General features: G+C 52.9%; 1 pseudogene; it reads left to right on the forward strand.

The window, feature by feature from the left end:
- The window catches only part of LOC146187407 (uncharacterized), a 48,667-nt pseudogene that overhangs the window by 16,008 nt on the left and 13,056 nt on the right, over positions 1 to 19,603 (forward strand).

Consider the following 19,603-nt stretch of genomic DNA (forward strand, 5'->3'; position numbering starts at 1 on the left):
AAGATTGCAAACTGATGACGCACAAAACGGCACAACTTCACTTGGAGGCGTTGAGCAGCAGGCCGGTATGACGATAGAGGGAGAGAATCTTAAGATGATCAGCGAAGGGAGAAGAAAAAGGGCTGAAGAAGGCGATCACGTCGTCGAGATAGCAGAGCAAAGTATGCCACTTGAAACCTTGCAGGAAAGGCGTCCATCATGCACTCGAATGGGGCCGGCACATTACATAAGCAAAGGACATAACTTTAAATTCGCTCAAATCCCATACGGTCTTGTTGCAGTTTCATTTTCTTGTTTCGCTTTCACACAGTCGCTTCACGTGGCGCCACTATAAGGAAGCGCCACAGATTGTGCGATAATACAAAGGCGGTAGGGCACGAACAGTGCATATGTTGCGATATGTTGCGAGTGCGCAGTTAAACGCGGTGTGCTACCAGCGTCCGCTGGGCCGGTACGTTTCTCGGCAAAGCCCGAACATGCTCGTAACAGCTGTTACAAACGCAGTCTTATTGCGTTCCATGTCATCCACTGCTATTTGCCAATAGCTGGACCGAAGATCCATAGAGGAGAAACATTTAGCAATATAGAGACAGTCGAGCGCGTCGTTGATTTGTAGGAGGGGCCGTCATTGCACCCGCCACTGCTTCGGTGGTGGACGACGGCTGTTGTTGAGGCGTGCGTGTTTCTCTCCCTCTTCTTTCGCTTTCTTCTCTATTTTCTCTTCTGTTCGCGCGGTCGCCCCGCCGGGATGGTGCAGTCATAAGACGCCCGACTACTGTGCAGGAGACTCGAACGCCGACGCGGAGCTGAACGGACGTGCTTTGCATGGGCTCTAGGACTTTTGACCTGTTCTACCGGTTCTCCCCAACCTTTCCACTCGAATCTCCACCGATGAATTCGTGAAGTTGAGAGGATCCATTGGTCACCTTCGGTGCTCAATTCCGTTCATCTCTGAACTTTCTGGACAACGTTTTGTGCTCTGCCACGCCACCGACGCGCTAAGCCTAGCGTCCGGCGTTCGCCACCGAGCCCCTGCGCAACGCGCGCGACAGTTTCCTAGGAAAGCGTCTGCGTCTGGCGAACCTCGCGCTTCCGTGGCTGTGAAGGCGGGCCTGCTGCCTCCTCCGCCCGGCCGCTGCCGCCGTCTCTGATCTGCAATCGTCGCTTGTGCCTGGAGCCGCAAACATGAAGGTGCATGTGCCAGGTGAAACCCGGGATCAGCGGAACTACGACCCCCGGGACTGGACCCATATTTTGAGTATCCCTGCCAGAAGGGCTGCCTGCCAGACAACGCCGTCAAGGGAAGCTCTCACCATGAACGCTGGTGCGACAGCCGGCTCGAACGCCGCCGTGAGCGCTAGCTCGACAGCTTGACTGCCACCCGCGGCGTCCCAGATTCCAACACCAGAAAAGCTGCGTGCTGCACTCCTAATGGCCCAAAGGTCACGACAGCAGCCTTCACTCCCGCCTACTGACTTCAAGGTGGTTTTCCGCTCCAGAGGAGGCCTCCAACTCACCACCCTGCCCCCCCGCCAACTACGGTCCACCCTTCTCCTCGCAGCACCAAAGCTCCAGGCGCCAGAGAAGGTACAAATACGCATTCACCCTACTAACAACACGTGCACAGCGAGCACGCCCATCCAAGAAGATGCCATAGCTATGGTCGCCATAACAAATCTTGAATTCCAAGCCGCTAGGTATGCATTAGCGGCATACATTGCTCTCCCCGACGGGTCTGTACGTGGGGTAATTAGCAATGCATTCTGGAAAGAGTCCCCTACTGAGCTCCTAGATGACTTGGTAACAGGAAACCCGCAGGCCCCTATAGTGGATGCCAGAAGAATGGGCAACACAACCTCCATTCTTATCACCTTTCGACAAGGGCCAGCCCCCAAAAAATTATATATGGAGGAGGTTTGCACCTGTGCACCCCATACCGAGGCCATATGGACGCATGCACTAACTGTAGACAGCCAGGGCATCGAACAGATGTCTGCACACTACCCCGCACGGGCAACTGCCCCAGATGCGGCACTCCACACCCCCGAGAAAACACACCTCAGTGCACGCCAGTATGCATCCTCTGTGAGGGGCCTCACTTGACGGGTACTGCTGGGTGCAAGGCTCGTGGTCGCCGAGTCACCCGAGCTGGACGATCGACCCACACATCCCGCAAGGACACTCCACAGCAACGCGAGAACACCCATGCCAGAGGTCGCTCCAGTGCCTCAAGATCACGATCACATCTGAGAAAGGACTCCTCAAAGCCATCTACTGCGTCCCACGAACTCTCATGGGCCGACCAAGCTGCAGGCAAGAAATCCAGCGAATCCCATGCGGATCCCAGAGACGAGGAGCTACGGGCCCTAAGGATGGAGGTAAGCCGCCTCTCATCCCTGATCCCAGCACCTTCTCAAACCACTGATCGCCCACCCCTTCCCACACAAACTGCCTCATCCCCTCAAACCCTCCCCCCACACTCTCATACCACTGCTCCCACACCCCTTCCAACACAAACTGCCTCATCCCCTCAACCCCTTCCCCCACACTCTCCTACCACTCTTCACTCATCCCATCCCACAAAAGCCCTCTCATCACCCGTCCCTAGCCAACCAACTTCTCAACCCGACCCTCCACCCGCCAAACAGAAATGCACAACAGAATCCCCTCAGACCACCCAAGACGATCACAGGAAACTAGAAGAAAAACTGAACGCAAAATTCCAAGAAATGGAGGCGCGCTTCGAGGCAAAATTTAGCTCCATCATAAATCAGGTCACCCACTGATTTGAACAGCAGATGGAACAATTATTCACCCGAATGCTCCAGACGCTTGAAATGAGCTTAGTACCTCCCCAAACCCCAATCCTCAAACCCCCCCACGCTCCAATATGGCGGAGCAGACCTTTAATTCCAACATATTACCTCTCCTGCAATGAAACTGTCGCAGCTTCCGGGGCAAGCGCGCATCCCTTCAACTTCTCCTCTCCACCTTCACCCCCACACCCCAAATCCTCCTCCTACAGGACACCAATACGCCCGCCACGCTCCCTAGTCATGTTTCAGTTCACTCCGACACTACCCTTACCTCTCGAGCATCTACCCTCTTACACCGCTCGCTCACATTTCAAACCCATGACATAACATCGGACGTGCATTGCGTCATCACCGAGATTATACACCACACACACACTATGCCATCTATTATTATAGCCAACATATACCAACCCCCCTTCTGCCCAATGTCCTCACTGGAAACGCTCTTGCGAGACTTCCAAAGACTCGCAGGGAAGCATCCATTGATCATTGGGGGGGACTTCAATTGTGCACACACAGATTGGGGCTATCGGGCCAACTCGAGCCGAGGGCAACGCCTCTGGTCCTTGGTACGTGGGCTCCGTCTCACTGTACACAATAATTTTCACACTCCCACGCGAATCGGCAATAGCATCTGCATGGACACCAGTCCATATCTGACACTTAGCCGCCACCTCGTGGACATCACCTGGAACAGGACACACCATACACTAGGTAGCGACTACTACATTATATTTCTCGCGGTACCATTTACGCAGCCTCGAAAGAAATTCCTTACACACAAGCTCACAAACTGGGATGCCATTCACAAAATGCGAATGGACTACCTAGATTCAGCCATCACAGACATCGACCAATGGGTGAGCTCACTTATGACCGATGTCTCCACACACACCCAACACATCCAAACAACACAGGATACTCCTACATTAGACTCTAGACTCGCCGACCTCTTCGAGTCTTATCACAGCCTCCTAGAGCGCTGGAAAAAGAACAAACTTAACCGCAAGCTGAAAACGTGGCTGGCCGCACTGCAGTCACAGATCACCCAACATGCAGAGGAGCTCTGCCAGTCCAACAGGGGACAGGTTTGTGACAGCATGGCCGGCAATCTGTCCACCAAGCGAGCCTGGCAACTCCTTCGACATCTCATCGACTCTACACAGTCCAAAACAGCTGCGCAACATCACGTCACTCGGCTCATACACAACACGGACTTAACCCCGGACGTCCTTTTGGACAACCTAAAACAAACGCATACATCACCCGGCACATCCGACCCCCTTCCCCCTTTACAGGCCAACCAAATTCTACTCTCAATGTTGAGATTACGGAAGCCGAGGTGCGAGTGGCCCTCCTGACTCTCCGCACCTCTTCCGCTCCTGGTGTTGACAAAATCTCCAACTCGATGCTTCGCAACCTGGATGATCAATCGATCACCCAGATTGCGGACTACTTTAACAAATGCTGGGCGGAAGGTACCCTCCCCCAGTCTTGGCGTCATGCCAAAGTTATATTTATTCCTAAACCAAATAAACCACTCCGACTCATCTCCCTCCTCCGAGCAAACCTCCAAGCAAACCTCCGACCCATCTCCCTCTCTTCGTGCCTGGGAAAACTTTTCCAACGCGTCGTGCTGGCGAGACTCACTCAGCACATGACGGACAATGACCTCTACCCACACAGCGTGGTCCGCTTCCGCCCCCATTTGTCCGCGCAGGATGCCATGCTGCAGCTCACCCCCGACATTTTTGACCCGGCTATCCCGGGCCATACAAAGGCCATCCTGGCTTTAGATTTATCTAAAGCATTTGAGCGAGTTGATCACACCGCGATCATGACAGCCCTCTCCTGTCTTGATGTGGGTGTGCGTACGCACACCTATATCGGAGCTTTTCTTAACAACCGCACGGCTAAGGTCCACTTTGGCCCACACACATCACCTCCTTACTCCCTTAAAGGGGTCGGTACTCCCCAGGGCTCTGTCCTCTCCCCTTTCTTGTTCAACGCGACAATGATCTTACTCTCCCGCAAACTTACCACGATACCACACCTCCGGCACACCCTCTATGCCGACGACATAAAGTTGTGGACCACCCACGGCAGTGATGGCGACATAGAAGGCACACTACAAAGCGCCGCCACATTAACACAAGAACACGCACGAAGCATCGGACTCATGCTCCCCAGAGAAGTCCGAGCTCCTCATCCTCCGCCCCACCACCCGTAACCCTCCAAGCACCCCCATAACCGTTTCTTTGGATGATCGCCCCATTACGGAGGTGGATACTCTTCGGGTCCTGGGGCTTCATATCCAAAGCAACGGTACAAACAGCCTCACAATAAAGGAACTCAAGCTGGTGACAGGTGCGATCTCGCACCTCATCCGCAGAGTTTCGGGCCAACATAGGGGCATGAGGGAGCACGACCTATGTCGTCTCATTCATGCCTTTATCGTCAGCCGATTCTTATACACGTTCCCCTACCTCAGACTTAGAGGTGAAGAGATCTCCACCTTGGACGCGAGGCTTCGTACCGCGTTCAAAACCGCCCTCCACCTACCCCTCAACACTTCAACAGAGAAATTACTTCAGCTGGGTCTCCACAATACTGTTGGGGAGCTTGTGGAGGCCCACAGACAGACCCAGTATATCCGATTGACACAGACTGGCACCGGACGTCACATCCTCAGAACTCTCGATGTTCACATCCCAGCTAACGACCCCACACTCCTCCCCATCCCACGCCCTATCCACTCTAACCTTCTTGTCAAACCCCTTCCCCATAACTCACATCCACAACACCACGAGCCCCGCCGCCGAGCCCGGGCAAAGGCGCTCCACAAATATTACGGCTCCCAGACGGATGCCGTATGGGTGGACGCCGCATGCTCGGGCGAGGAGGCGGCGGCAGCCGTGGTGAACAATACCCTTCAGTCCATTGCAACTCTCCCCCTCCCCTCTGTTACCTCCTCAGAAGTGGCCGAGGAGGCAGCGATCGCCCTTGCAATTGCCCACACGGAAGCTAAATATATACTCACAGACTCAAAAACTGCACTACTAAATTTCGCACGTGGGCGAGCTCATGTTTCTGCTTTTTGCATACTGACTTCGCCCACTGCCAACCCGCCCCTCCAAGTGGAGCTTATCTGGGTGCCTGCGCACTCGGGGAATCCTGGAAACGAGGCCGCTAACAGCTCAGCCCGAGGTCTAATACTCCGGGCACGGGCGGTCCCCACGTCGAACTTCTCCCGGGAGCGCATGCACACGTTTAAAGAGATGACTCAGACCTACCGGGTCGAGAGACAGACCTACCCCCCACCTCACTCCTCCCTCAGCAGTCACCATCAAACACTATGGCGCCGCCTCCAGATGCGAACCCTCCCATCCCCTTACATTAGGTCCCGTTACCACCCCACTCTTACCGACCCCTCCTGCACCCTTTGCAACCACCCACTGCCACCCTCGCCCACATTCTATTCCAATGCCCGCGTGTCCTCCCCCGCGGGGTCTGGAGCACTTCACCACCTGGGAGGATTGGGAGACCCTGCTATGCTCTAAGGACTCGGTCCGGCAAAAGACCGCCGCAGACAGAGCTGCCGACGTCATGAACCATAAGAACATGAACGTTTGAGTGTAGTGGGGCCGTGCGGGGGCCCAGGGGCCAGCGCGCCCCGAACTCCTCTGTTAAAATAAATGATATTACTACTACTGCCCGGGTTCGAACCTGACCTCGGCGGCTGCGTTTCGATGGAGGCGAAACGAGGAGGCGTCCGTCTGCTGTGCGATGTCAGCGCATGTTAGAGATCCCCAGGTGGTCGAAATTATACCATAGCCCTCCACTACGGCTCCTCTTTCTCTCTTACCGCTTTCACTCCCACCTTCTTCCCTTCCCTTACGGCGTGGTTTAGGTGTCCACAGAAAACAAGTGAGACAGTTATCGCGCGTTTCCTTTCCTATAAATCAATCAGGCTGCGGAGGTAGAGGCGTCCGTGTGTTGTGCGATGTCAGCGCACGTTAAAAGATCTCCAGGTGGTCGAAATTATAGCCCTCCACTATGGCTCCTCTTTCTTTCCACTTTCTCTCTTCCCTTACGGCGCGGTAGAGGTGTCCAGAGAAAACAAGTGAGACGGTTTACCGCGCCTTTCCCTTCCTATAAATAAATCAATCAGGCTGCAGGGATGCCTCAACTACAGAGCTAGTAGCAGGCCCGTGAATTTTCTTTTCCTTCTTCCTACAGCCACAACATCAACAACAGGTGGTAACAACTTTTATTGCCACGAAATGAAAGGAATTATTTCGGGCTGGGGCGAGTCTAGGGTGGCCTCCAGTCGGGAGCGACCTCTTGAGCTCGCGTGACGAGGGCCAGTTGCGTAGTTTTCCTTGGGCTGGCCAACAGCTTGTCCCATTCCTCCGCTGAGGGAGCTGGCAAGAGTGTCTTTGGAGGGGGATTGCTGGCGCATTCCCACAGTATATGGTCTTGAGTGGCCTGCGTCCCGTCACCGCAGTGCCGGCATGCAGGGTTGAATTCTCCGTTTGTAATTAACGATAGTCGGTAGGGGCTAAGAATGGCCTTTGTTTGTAGGCGTCTGAGTGTCGTGGCTTGCGCCCGGTCGAGGTCGGGGTGAGGGGCGGGGTACGTGCATCTTAGCTCGCGATAAAAGTTTGTTACCTCCGCGTATGTGCGCGGTGCCTCCACAGGCGCGTCCGTTCCCGATAGATCTCCCGTCTCCCGGTTGGTTAAGCCTCGGGCTAGACGGTCGACCCCTTCGTTTCCGGAGTTACCCGCGTGAGCCGGAACCCATACGAGATTGATGTTGTGATTGAGAGATCGGTTGCGCAGAATTCGCGCCGCGAGTGCGCTTACAGAATTTTTGGCGAAATTTTGAACGGCGCTTTTTGAGTCGCTTAGAATAGTTTTGGTGTGGGGATCCGCGATGGCCAGTGCGATAGCTATTTCCTCTGCCTCGCATATGGAGCTAGCGTGAAATGTTATAGCGTTAATGAAGGTTGACTTTGGAGTGGCCATACATGCCACGTATGCTCCGTTTTTGATGTGCTGAGCTGCATCCACGTACACTGCTTGTGGATCGTCCTCGTACTGTTTCTCAAGGGTCTGTGCCCTTGTCTTCCTGCGGGCATCATGTCTACCTGGTAGCATGTTTTTGGCTATTGGTTTAACAACTAGTCTACTAGTTATGTCAGCCGATAAATGGGATGTTGCGCACACCTCCTCAGTGGGGTGGATGTGGAGCTTGTCGAGAATTACGCGTCCCGCAAGGCTGCGTGACAGGCGGGTCACTTGTGCTGTCTTATGGGCTTCAATTAGTTCAGATAGTGTGTTAAAAATTCCTAACTGCAGTAGTCGATCTGAGTTAGCGTATACTGGTAAGCTAAGGGCCTCTTTGTATGCTGTTCTAATTATGCTATTAAGTGCATGTTCGTCCCTACGACGCAGATGATAGTACGGGCAAGCGTACATGATTCTGCTTATCATAAAGGCTTGGATAATCCTGCACAGGTCGGCTTCTCTCATACCCCTGCGACGTGTGGCAATGCGTCTCACCAGCCCACCTATCTGGTGCGCCGTGACGCGTAGCCGGCGTATAGCTTCTGTGTTCTGCGTATTATTCTGAATCAACATTCCGAGAACTCTGATCGTGGCTACCGGGGGTATCGGATGGTTGTCAATGTGTAACTGGATAGGTTCTAGAGAATCTGGCTTTACCTGTGAAGCTTGTTTGTTCCTTATAACTAATAGTTCTGATTTAGCCGGTGAACAGGTAAGGCCGTTTTCCTGCACATAAGACTGTACCGTGTCGATAGCTCGTTGTAATGAATCTGTAATATCTCCATCGGAGCCAGAATTGGTCCATATGGTGATGTCGTCGGCGTATATGGAATGATGTATGTGTGGGATATCATCTAACAGACGCGGGAGGCCGCTCATAACGATGTTGAAGAGAAAAGGTGAAAGTACGGCGCCTTGCGGTGTTCCTCTCGTCCCTAGTGTAATTTTGTCGCTAACTTTGTCAACGAAATGGAGCGTAGCCGTACGCGCATTCAGAAAGGCAGCGATGTAGTCGTATGTCCGTTTGCCTACGTGTAACTGTGAGAGGTGATTGAGGATGGAAGCGTGTGACACATTGTCGAAGGCCTTACTCACATCGAGTCCCAGGATGGTTCGCGTGGCTCTTATGCGATTTGTATCTAGAATGTCTCGTTGAATTTGCCACATAATGTCCTGAGTCGAAAGACCTGCTCGAAACCCAATCATGGACGGGGGAAACGTGCCTTCCGCATCGGTGTGCATAAGGAGCCTGTTTAAGACAACGTGTTCCATTACCTTCCCGAGACATGACGTTAGCGAGATTGGGCGGAGGTTCCCCATCTCGAGTCTTTTGCCCGGTTTAGGTATGAAAATAATTTTAGCGTGCTTCCATTCCTCAGGGACGCTGCCCTCTGTCCAGTACCTGTTGAAGAGGTCCGTAAGAGCCTCTACTGACTGGTCTTCTAAATTGCGCAACATCTTATTGGTGATGCAATCTTCCCCCGGTGCCGAGGTGGTGTTAATTTTGTTAAGAGCAGCCCTAATCTCTGCTACGGTAAAGACGCTATCCATGCGAGGATTATCCAATCCTGAGTACCCATCTGGCGTGGGTATATCCTGGGAGGTGTTAATGTATTTATCTTTTAAAGTGGTCATGAGCTCTTCGTCGGTGCCTTGGAAAGATTGCGAGATCCTATGTAGGTTCTTGTGGGAATCTGCCTTAGTTCTCGTAGGGTCCAGTAAATGTCTAAGTAAAAACCACGTGTTCTTGTTGCCCAGTTGCCCATTAAGGCGGTCGCAAGTCTGATGCCACTGTTCTCGGCTAAGTTCCCACGAGTAAGCCTCGATTTCCTTTTCAAGCCGGGTTAACCGAATTTTTAAACGTCGGTTATGCTTATTTTTACGCCATCGAGCATGGATACTTCCTTGTGCTTCAATCATGTGCACTAGCTTAGCGTCCGGACTGGGGCTGCTGTCCTCAAGGGCAACAGTTTTTGAGGTGTTTGCGGCGTCTTGCAACAGACGCTCCGTCCATTGTCTTAAATCTACTATACTTTCCGCTGGCCTTTGCGAGCGGACATATCTAAAGGCGTCCCAGTTCGTGTGCTTCACTTCCTGGCGACGCATTTTGCAATGCGTAGCTCGGAAAGTGGTACATAGTACATAGTGGTCGCTTCCTATGTTTGTATTTAGGTTTTCCCATCTCGCATCGGGGATATTTCTGGCAAAGGTAAGGTCAGGGCACGTATCCCTGGTTACACTGTTACCAATGCGCGTAGGTTTATCAGGGTCGACGAGTAAGGTATGCCCTAGCGCCTGGGCTGTCTCCCATAATTTAGTTCCCTTTCTACTGTTAACTGAGTAGCCCCATTCTGCATGGGGTGCGTTAAAGTCTCCAACAGTCAGCAACATTCCATTATGAGCGGCTACATGCGCCTTACGGAAGAGTGTGGCTATTTTCGTGCTGTTGTCTTTAGGTGGACTATATACGTTTAGAATGTAAAGGGGAGATTCTGTTCGTTTGTTCGGCAGGATTTGTATAAATGTATGAGAGACCTCCGGTATTTCCAAATCTAATTGGTTTGCAGTTAGATTACGGTGTACAAGTGTAGCTGTGATCGGCCGGCACTCAGCCGACACTTTCTCATTGTATGCTGTATACCCTGCAAGCTTTACTTCTGTATTCGTCTCTTGAAGTGCTATGACTACCGGCCTGTTTGTTTGGGCCAAAACTGCATATTCCAGAGCCTTGCGCTTGGCTCGGAATCCCCTGCAGTTCCATTGCCACACTATAACAGGTGTACTAGCCATCGCGTATCGGGTAAGGTTCCGCTCGCGCGGGTTGCAATACGCTGGGTCGGAGAATGCTGCTGGGGGACGGACGCGCCGAAGCACCGTCAGCTGGGCGTGATAATGCTGTGTTGGCGGGAGGCAAAGAGCCTGCATTTGGCGTTGGAGATATCAGATTGCTAGGGGATGCTAGTGCGTTAACCCTGGTTGTAAGCGTGTCGAGTTTAGCTAGGACAGTTTCGAAAGTAGTCGGAAACGTTTCCATTGTGTCAGTTACTTTGTTAAGCTGTGGTATTAATTTCTGGATAGTTTCCTCCACCTTGGCTAGTCTTTGGTCTATTTTTGCAAATCTCTCTTCATAATTACTCTCTAAGTCATCTGTATCTGGCCGAGGTACCGAAGGTGCCTTTCGTTTGTTACGGCGGTTTTGATCTACTTCCATGTCCTCATTGCGGCTGACTTCAAGGCGAGCGCAAGCCACAGACGACTGTTCATTTTTTGATTGCGCATTTGCAGTTTCTAGCTGTTTGATTTTTGCGTTAGACTGAGCTAACTGTTGTTGCAGTTGTCGGACTAACTCTGCCAGCTCCCTTACCTGTGGGTCGGGTGCTCGGCGTTGCTTGTCTGTAAGTGGAGTCTTCCATGCCAAATGTTTGGCAGGTCTTCCTTCTTCTCCGGAGTTGGAGTTGATCCGCGAGCTGCGTCTCTGGGACGATGACCTGCTCCTATCTCTGCTCCCACTGCGTCCACGTAGAGGGGGAAAAGAGTCATCTCTTGGTTCCTGCAGCTGAAGTGGTGGACTTGTGGCGAGGTCAGTTGGGGGACTGCTGCTTTGCAGTGGCGGGAAGGATTCATCCCTTGGAGGTGGTTGTTGGTGGCCGCGTTCTCGGGGACGGGACTGGCGGCCGCTTGGCGAACTGTCTGGGTCAGTGGCAGTGTCCGTGGGGGACTGTGAAGATTTGCGCCTGTGGCTAGACACGAAGCGGTATTTGCAGCTTCTGCTGCCTGTTGGATGTGAGCCTTTGCATACGATGCACATGGCTTGGCAGGTAGGTGGTTGGCCGGCTGGTGGGGAGTCGTGAGCGACGCCGCAGCGGCGGCATGTAGGTATTCGTGGTTGGGGGCACACGTCCGCTCGGTGACCCAGCTTGCGACAGTTGAAGCACGCCTCCGGACGAGGCTTCAAAGGGAAGACTTCGAAAGTAAACCCCAAGTACCGCACGTATCGGGGCAGCTCGGTGTTGGCGAACGTAACGACGAAGTGCTGCGTCTTGCCCTTACGACGCGCAGCAACGATGGGGAGATCGGGATTTCGAGCGCGGAGCTCAGCCAGGATCTCGGCATCGTTTTCGTAACTGTAGGCTCGGTACAAAATCCCCCGTACGGAATTGTCCGGGGCTGGGGCGCAGGCGGCAACCGGGACTACTGTCTTGTCGATGGTGATGGTGCCGATCTTGGCGTAAGACACTGCACGGGCATTGTCAGGCGTGCTCACTGTGATGGTGTTGTTAGTGGGGTGTATGCGGACTTGGTCGGCAGTAACCGCTAGGCGGTGGTCGACGTTGGCGGCTGCGTAGATAGCAAGTGCAAGTCGTGCGGGGCCTACGGTGTGAAGGTTCAGCGTGCCCTGTGGACGGAGGACGATCTTGAGGTGTTCCGAGGGCAGGCGGGGCAGAGGACGCTTTTTGGTCAAAGGTGGGGGGCGTCCGCGTGTCCGCGGATTCGGTACAGTCGATGTCGTGGCTGGCGTCTGGGCCTCGGGAGGTTGTTTCTTGGGCGGAGATGGTCTTCGGTACCGGCGTTGCATCTCGAATGCCGTCCATGAGCCATCGGATAACTCCGCGGCGGTGATGTCGGTGCCTTCCACAGTGTAAGGCATAGTCAAGGCGGTGTTGGGCTTGGCGGGACGCGACGTCGCCACCGCCGCTGCGCGCGAACGCGCCGATGTCGTGAGGCAGCGATAGGCTTAGCTGTCGCAGCTGTTGCGGCCAAAAATATTTGGTCGAAAAATCATCAAACTGCTTGCCTTGGTCTGGAAATCAGCACACCGGGTCCGGAGCGATAGACGAACGTTTAGGGCAAAGTTGGTGAACGCAAGTGGCAAGAAATACGAAATTTTGCTGTGAAATCACGGAGCTCATGTGAGATGCGTCCGCTCGCTCCACGATCCTCTCACATGAACAACAGCTCTGCATATGAGGACGCAGGGCCTGAAGAGGCTGAGAAAAGGTAAACCACCAAAGTTGCTGCAACATGCGGTGAACGGTTTACTTTCTTATAGTGCGCTGAGTTTATAGCAGTTGTATGTATTTAACGGTTCATTTTAAATCTGCATGCAGTTTAGGTACAGACGGGGATAAAACAAACAAATCACATCGTTTCAGCTAATACATTTGAGCAGCGTCTACTTCTATTCTTAGACTGGCAGGCGTGGTATGTTTAAGATGGTACTATATGCAACTGCGCTTTCTCGCTAACAAATCATGCTCGTTCCTGTCTTATATTAAGGCGAAAGCCTTTAATGCTTTATCGTTTTTCAACAGAGGGTTGTCAGCAGACGTGTCACGCTGTCGAGAGCGGGTTAAAAAATAAAAGATGGCTTAGCTCTGCTATGCCTGGATAGACGTAGCGAAAAGCAATGACTACTTCGGGATCAGAAGTAGTTATTTTCTCTAGTCTTCTGCGCCGTACGCCAGCAGCTAAACCAACGTTCTTAAATATTCACTATATCTAAGAACGTTGGCTAAACTCTCCTTGGCTTCTATGTCGAGCGCGTCTAAATTCACCGCGTTCCAAATTCGTTTACAGTAAAGGAAAGGCGCAGCATCTGTCACTCACGGAAGGCAATGGATGGATGGATGGATGTATGGATGGAAAAACTTTATTTTCGTCAGAGCGCATGTGTGGACAATTCCGTGTTAGATGGCCATCAACCCATGGCTGACGGCAACCTGGGTGGCCCACTGCACGGCCCTGGTCTGGACGACCGGGTCTGAGCTGGCGAACACGGCCTCCCACTGCTCGACGGAAGGGTCACGCATAAAATCCGCCAGTGGCGGTGCTATGCTGCAGCTCCATAATATGTGGTCATATGTTGCCAATTCCTGACACCATTTGCACTCCGGCTGAATGTCCGGGTAGATTTTGCTCAACACGTATGGGTTGAAGGGCGCGATTGCTGAATCCGGCCACGGGGCGAGGGACTACGGAGGCGGAAATTGTCTGGGTACCTGCATACTCTGGGAACCCTGGGAACGAGACGACTCATGAATGCTCGAGGTTTCGTCAGCCGAGTAGGTGAGCCGGACGTTCCGGGAAGGTCCACGAGAGATGGGCTGGTATCCTTTCATGACATTATTAATCATTTCAAACTTGAGCGGAGGATTTACCCACCCCCGGACAAGCAATTGGTGAAGGCACAGGAATGCGTCTGGCGACGATTGCAGACTAGATGTTTCTTCAACCCATTCGCGGAAGGCAAGAAGCGCCCGCGCCCGGCGACGTTAGAGCGCACTCGTCCCCGCTTGGTAGCAACGCTATGGTGGCTGTTCCTGGCCATACGGGGCTGGGACTAGTAGGCCAACGCCTCCCTGCGGCGGGGCCTATCCTGCCACCGAATTCTTATCTGTTGTGGGCCGTCATTGCACCCGCCACCACTTCGGTTGTGGACGACGCGCCTTGCTGCCTTCACATGCTACTTTGGCCAGCGTGCTGAGATAAACTGTTCGAAATGCAGCTCAGTTTCGCAGGAACACAGGATATTAAATTTCGCCGCGGTTGAAAACTGCACGAGCGTCACGAACTGCGCCTGAACTTCTCTATACTTGAACATCTGGCACGCCTGTTCACGAGCTGCGAAACTTAATTCGCACCGGCCGGCGTGGTCATCGTAAACTGCTTGAAATGCAGCGTAGTTCAGCAAAAAACGTTGCTCACCTTGCCGTCATTCCAAACCACAGTTGTTCCGCGTAGCAGCCCACGAGAGATAAAAATATGCGGTCTGTGTCGCAGAGGCGCGGCGAGGCACGAACAGACAACCGCTCGCTCCCTTCCACAACATTCTGTCGTCTGCTCCGGCGGGCTACCGCTGCAGCGAGGGACGTCGCGCGCGCGTCCGCGCATGTCCACGCTGGTGCCGCCGTCCATCAATCGGCGGCAGTGCAACAAGTGGCGCGTCATTTCCTGGGGCCAGTTTTCGCCGAGTGTCCGCTCTTTACCAATCTCTTTCCCTATGAGCCACCCTTCACCGCATTTGTTGTAGACTGTCATTGCGCCCACCACAGCTTAGGTGGTGGATGACGGCTGTGGTAATGGGGGTGACAAACTTGATTAAGGCGAGCCTTAGTTGTAGATCCTAGTGACGGGATGGTTCTTGGATGCGTGTCTTGGCCGGCAGGTGATGCTTCGCGGCGACTCCAAAGCCCAGTCCACCAGCTGCTGTTGGGCAGCCGGGTCCGAACTGGACACCGCAGCCTCCCATCGCTCGAAGTCTGTGATTTGCCATTCGGCTGGTGGAAGATGCTCAGAGCAAGAATAAAGAATGTGAGCAAAATCCGCTTTGGGAGCACCGCAGAGGATGCACTCCGGCGTGAACACTCCCGGATGAGCAAGGGCTAAGTAGGTAGGGGAGAGAAAGATGCAGGATTGTAGCTGGCGCCATGTCACCTGCTGCAATAATGAGAGATATGTGTGGAGGGGGATAGGCAAGACGTTGTTTACGGTAGTGCACAGTGATTTCGCGGTCGAGCGTCTTCCCAGGTGTCGGCGGCTCCTGCTCGGCTGACGAAACGTCGAGCTAAAGAATGAGCCGCCTCGTTACCTGGGTGGCTGGCGTGGGCCGGAATCCAAGGAAGCTGAATAGGTCGGATAGGGACGGGAGAGAGCGCGGGTTCGTAGATACGGCCTTTCGCGAAGTTTCGTACCGCTGTCTTCGAATCGGGTGAAAATGAGGGTCGCCGGTGTAGTAGCGATTGCTAAGGCTACTGCTGCCTCCTCCGCTTCCGCGGAAGTGGAAGCGATGACAGTACCTGCTGTAAGAGGGATGGAGTTTGACACTACCGCCAAGGCAAAGGCGGAAAAAGAGATGTAACAGGCAGCATCGACGTAGACCGTCTCCGGCTGTATGCCGTAGTGTTTGTGTAGGGCTGCAATCCTAGCAGCACGACGAGCCACGTGTTGTTCGGGGTGCATGGTGCATGTTCTTGGGGAGGGGGTGAATGGTGAGAAGGTCTTGTGTGCGACGTGGGAGGGAAAAGGTGTGGAAGTAATATTCAGGAGGATGTAGGCCAATAGCATCAACAATTTGAAAACCATCTAGGGTGGAGGAGAGCCGATCAAGTTGGACAGATCGATGAGCCTCGGTGATTTCGGCGAGGGTATTGTGTACACTCATCTTAGGAAGGCGCTCATTCGACGTGTGCCGGGCACGATTGAGGGCCGTCTCCTTCACCTGCATCGCGGAAGCATGGTAGACGATGGTTGTTGCGGCGCGCGTCTTTCTCTCCTTCCTCTTTTTCTGTCTTTACTTTCTCTCTTCTGTGCGCACGAGGCAGCGGAGGTGGCTCAGCTAGAGAGCCAGTAGCAGGCCGTGCTACCCGTGCATTTCGTTTTCCTTCTTCCTACAGCCACAGGCTAAACTCTCCTTGGCTTCCATGTCAAGCGCGTCTTTCACCGGAGTTCTATAGTTTCTTTACAGAAAAGGAAAGGCGCAGCATCTGTCACTCGCGGAAGGCAAAAAGCGGCGCCTGGCAGCGTTAGCGCGCACTCGTTGCCGCTTGGTCCTCATAGCTGACGACAGATGGGTGACGTCACATCCTTGACGTCACCCTAATTGAGTAACTTGATTATTTTCTTCTTTTGTACTTTCAAATTGCGCACCAATCACAGTATCTGCCACTCGCGGAATCCCGCTATTATCCTCACAGTAGACAAGCAGAATTATGAAGAGCTGTTCCTCGACGCGGGGCGTGGCACAGCGAATTTCGTGAACATGCCTTGGGTAACCATCCCAGTGACGTCTTTAGGAGTACCACTGGAAAGCTACCGAGACAGCGAGTCATAATGGAACCAGCAGGTTTTAGACGTACGTGAGAAGGCCGCCAGAATAAAAGGATTCGGTTAGTTTATGTTTGCACGTGCTACGATTTGTAATTTATTTCTTGTTACCAAGATATGGTACGTGTTACAAGTACTGCATTGTACACGTGGGAATGTGCGGAGCTCGCACCGTGTGTTCGCCACTTTTGTGTGGGGAATTACTTGAGAGCGCACCCGCCAAACCAGCTTGTTTCATCGCGTCCGTTCTGGATGTGTTGATGTGGTGCATTTGTATTTGCGCCAAATGGTTAACCGTTTTATTTTCTTTCGTGTTAGAGACAGAGAGAAAACCTTTATTACACGTAGGAATTCAGGGCGCGCAGGCCCCTGGGTCTCCGCACGATCCCACTGAAATTCAAGTGTTTATGTCCCTCAGTATTATAACACTGGCAGCCCGGCCGGTGGCGATTGTCTGCACGGCCGGGTCCTCCGGACGCAGCAGGGTCGCCCAGTCCTCCCAGTTCTTCAGTTGCTCTAAGGCCCGCGGGGGAGAGTCCGCCAGGCAGAGGGACAATATGTGGATTGAAGAGGCAAAGGGGTACAAGCAGGAGTGTGAGAGGAGGGATGGCAGTTGGAAAGGGTAAGGGGTGAAGGAAGAGTGTGTGTTTGCACTCTGCGCCGTAGTGTTGCATGTTTGTTGTCTAGGAAAGGGTGGGGTGGGGTAGAGCTGGTGCGAGGCTCTGTAGGCCTGCGTCAGCTCGCTGTACGAGTGCATGCGCTCCTTCGTAAATCCCGGATTAGAGGCCACCTGAGCTGCAATGACACGAAGTGCCTAGTGTCATCGACTGTACCAGAATCATGGAAGAACGCAAACATTATCCGCAAACATTAGATGGAGAATACCTCAGTAATCTGCGATTTATTGATCACAATACCTTGCTAAGTAACTCAGGGAATGAACTGCAAAGAATGATTGGTGACCTAGGCAGGAAAAGTAGAATGGTAGGCTTGAAAATCAATATGCAAAAGACTATGATAATCTTCAACAGCCTCGGGAAGGAACAGCAGTTTACGATTGGTAGCGAAGCACTGGAAGTAGTACGTGAATATGTCTACTTAGGACAGGTAACTGCCGATCCGGACCATGAAAAGGAAATAACACGAAGTTTGGGATGGAGCTCATTTGGCAAGCACTCGCAGATTATGACTAGCAGCTTACCGGTATCGCTCAAGAGGAAAGTATACAAGAGTTGCATCTTGCCTGTACTCACCTACGGGGCGGAAACGTGGAGGCTAACCAAGAGGGGTCTACTTAAGTTGAGGACAACGTAAAGGGCTATGGAACGAAAAATGGTAGGTGTAACATTGAGAGACAGGAAGCGTGCCGAATAGGTCAGAAAAATAACTCAAATTACCGACATTCTAGTGGCAATTAAAGAGAGATGGGCATGGGCAGGACATGTAGTGCGAATAGAAGATATCCGACGGTCGCTTAGAGTAACAAATTGGATTCCAAGGGAAGCAAACTACAGCAGGGGGCGGCAGAAAATTAGGTGGGGGATGAGGTTAAGAAGTTCGCAGGGGTCAAGTGAATGCAGCTAGCACAGAACCGGGTTAATTGGAGAAATATGGGAGAGGCCTTCGCCCTGCAGTGGGTATAGTCAGGCTGATGATGGTGATGATGAGCTCGGTTTAAACAACCTCAAGCTAAAAGGTTGACAGCTTCATTTCCGGGATTCACGGAGTGCGCAGGCATCCATATCAGCTCCACATGGCGGGGTGGGGGGGGGGGGCATCCGGCGAGTCCAGTAGGCTAAAATCAGGAACATGGACTCGGCAAAGTGCATAATTTAGAATTGCTGTTTTTGAATCAGTTACAATGTACTGGGCTTCCGTCCGGGTTATGGCTAATGCAATGGCAGCTTCTTCTGCAGCTTCTGGGGAGGTTTCTGGGGGGAGAGGTAACGTGATGAGATGGGATGAGGGGGAATCCACCACGGCTGCGGTCGCTTCATCACCCGAGCATGCAGCGTCCACCCATACGGCGCCGACTCACATCAGTGGAGCGCCTTTGCACGGGCTCTGCGGCGTTGATCATGGTAGCATGGATATATATTTTTCGGGAGTGGCTTGATAAGTAGTCCTTGGTGGATGTGTCGTGGGATGGAGAGAAGGGTTGGGCCGTTAGCCGGTATCCTGATTCCAAGAGAGTCTAGGATATACCGTCCAGTGGATGTTGGCGTGAGTCTGATGTAATGGGCCTGTGGGTGGGCCTCCACGAGCTCCCCAATCGTGTTGTGTAGACCCAAGCCTAGCAATCTGTCTGTGGGTGTGTTGAGGGGAAGGTGAAGTGGGACCTTGTAGGCCTTGCGGATCAAGGCATCCAAAGCATTTATGTCATGTTTGGACAGTTGTAGGTAAGGAGTAGTGTAAAGCACACGGCTGACGATGAAGGTATGGATGAGGCGACAAAGATCGCGCTCCTTCATGCCCCTATGGTGGCCAGAAACTCTGCGGATGAGGTGTGATATCGCACCGTCAACCTGCCTGAGTTTCTTTAGGGTGGTGGTGTTTTTACCAGTGCTCTGGATGTGTAGGCCCAATACGCGAAGGATTTCAACCTCGGGTACTGGGCTCCCATTCAGTACAATAGTTATAGGGGAGTGGGGGGAATGGCGGTTCTTGGGGTGGATGAGCAGAAGTTCGGACTTATCTGGAGAGCAAGACAGTCCGATGCTCCTTGCGTAATTTTCGGTCTGTGTGGCTGCTTCCTGTAAGGTGTCTTCTATACCGCCATCACTTCTGTGAGTGGTCCACAGCGTGATGTCGTCGGCATAGAGGGTGTGTTTCAGATGCGGGATGTCTGACAGTTTTCGGGAGAGGGGGATTAGGGTGCCGTTAAACTGAAAGAG

Source organism: Amblyomma maculatum, chromosome 6 (assembly GCF_055883805.1).
Source record: "Amblyomma maculatum isolate TAMU_Amacu chromosome 6, ASM5588380v1, whole genome shotgun sequence".
Lineage (NCBI taxonomy): Eukaryota > Metazoa > Arthropoda > Arachnida > Ixodida > Ixodidae > Amblyomma > Amblyomma maculatum.